Source organism: Schistocerca cancellata, chromosome 1 (genome assembly GCF_023864275.1).
Source record: "Schistocerca cancellata isolate TAMUIC-IGC-003103 chromosome 1, iqSchCanc2.1, whole genome shotgun sequence".
Lineage (NCBI taxonomy): Eukaryota > Metazoa > Arthropoda > Insecta > Orthoptera > Acrididae > Schistocerca > Schistocerca cancellata.
Window position 1 is genome coordinate 24,205,507 of NC_064626.1, and position 2,175 is coordinate 24,207,681.

Consider the following 2,175-nt stretch of genomic DNA (forward strand, 5'->3'; position numbering starts at 1 on the left):
CGCCCATCTCTGCGGTACGCTATGGAGTCTAACTGCGATTACCGTGACAAGTCGCAACTAAGAGTCGCAAGTAGCAACTAAAAAGCGCAGTTAGCACTGCCATCTGTTGAGCAAAGTTCATACTACGCTATTCGCTACCGAGTCAAACTGCGATTTCTGTGACAAATCGCAACTAAGAGTCGCAAGTAGCAACTAAAAAGCGCAGTTAACATACTTTTCCTAGTGTCATCTGTTGACCGACGTACGTACTTCGTTATGAGAGCCTTGTGCCTCACGAGTTCGATGTGCTGTGTGTGCATATGAAGGGCTTATTTCAATAGTGGTACAAGTCCATTTTTGTTCATTTTGAGATACAGAGTCGTAAAGTTAAATGAGCGCTGACAAATCTGCATTTGAGATACCAGAAATATTCAAGCATATGGCTTCTTGCTAGAGATGAACCTTTATTTATGTTTGTTTGGATCACTAATTTCAGAAGCATTATAGACAGAAAAGTGAAGCTAATGGACTTGTACCACTATTGAAATAAGCCCTTCATATTATATGACGACATGCACATTCAGCATCAGTTATGATTGGTCAAATACTGCTGTGACTCTGAATGTATTATATTAATAAGAAGCAACATTGCCTTTTTCTCCTGAAAATATCAAGTAACGTAACGAATGTGTTTGATTCTGCTTCCAATATGACAGTTTTGGTTAATACTCCACATGCCTACAGGACTTTGCAATGTTAACACAGCACAACTCAGACATCTGTATAAGTGTAGAGAAATGAAAACAGTCATATGAATGCCTCACTTTTGTTCCGATACAGTTCAAGACTCGGGAGAAAAGTTTTACACCTGGTGTTCTACATGGCAACTTCACACACAAGAACTTTTTGCCGACACTACTACCACCTCCATAAGTAAGCTTTTCCTGTGTTACTTTCAAGTAATGCACTTAAGCTATTCCCGATTTAACTGGAAGATCTGTACTTCCCACTTTCATATCAACAGCCTCAAAATGCATATTGTAGACTTCGGGATATGTTACAGGTCAGTGTCACACCAAGATTGTGGAGAAAGGGGGGGGGGGGGCGGCATGTCACTCTCCAACAAGTGTTTACCAATAAGTAAGTGGCGGAAAATTATGGGTATAGGACGGCTTACACATGTGGAAAATGAGATTTTTATAATTCACTCACTGTATTTGACATTTATTATTCCTTTAAAATCGCACAACAACTTCAATAAAACACAGTTTAATCATTCACACACTTATTTCACAGTTATTTCACTTTTAAACTGCAAATCGTCTAAGAGCTGTCTTGAATCTTCAAGAGTCTCTCTCAAAAACAGCCTTGATGTGGATAGATACGTACAGCAACCAGTAATCAGAGTCAGAACTGTGTCTGCAAAAACACAAGGATTATTAAACAATTTTTGCTGTCATTAATTACTAGCAATATAATTGACAGAGTAGATTGCTAATATTTGCTATAATGAATATCACATTTACAAGAACGATCTCACTGAAGTAATTAAGTCCATCGAAACGCTTAGAAACTAACCTCTCGTCTGACGAAAACGGTCTAAAGACGCTGTGGCAATTTCTTCAGATCTGTTGACAATGATATTTTGAGTTATCACTTTACTGAGTGACTGAAATGTAGTTCAGGTACCTGTGAACATAACAATATGTTAGAATTCTTTTTCTAAATACGAACTATTACGGTACTGTACGCTACTTACATATTAATTACACTATTAATATTTTCACAGTTGTTTCTTTAATACAAAATTGAAGCCAACGGAAGAAAAAACGTAAAACATACTTGCCAATGACAGGTTTGTTGAGATGCAATTTTCTGTGTTGACAGATGTAACTTTTTCATACGGTGGTAAGTCGCAGGAATCACAGAAATCGCAGAAGTAGCAGAAGTCACAGAAATCGCAGAAGTAGCAGAAATCGCGGAAGTAGCAGAAATCGCAGAAATAGCAGTGGCGGAAGGATACACGAACTATGTTCCTTAACTGCGACTCTTAACTGCGACACATCACAGTTACGAATAACAGATACTGAAAAGTAGCATTCACAGAAATCACTGATATCGGAAAATCGCAGTTTAGCCCATCACTAGTCACGAGTAATGTCAGCACTGCACGTAGCAGCTGACGCTGCCTTCCCC

The 2,175-nt window shown here is 38.6% G+C and overlaps 1 long non-coding RNA gene across 1 annotated transcript; it reads right to left on the reverse strand.

The window, feature by feature from the left end:
- Window positions 1-1,263: 1,263 nt before the first annotated feature.
- LOC126148918 (uncharacterized) lies at window positions 1,264-1,969 on the reverse strand. The gene is made up of 3 exons (XR_007530674.1): window positions 1,822-1,969; window positions 1,558-1,668; window positions 1,264-1,398 (listed from the first exon to the last, which is right to left on the reverse strand). It is a non-coding gene; the product is annotated as an uncharacterized LOC126148918 (long non-coding RNA).
- Window positions 1,970-2,175: the final 206 nt, after the last annotated feature.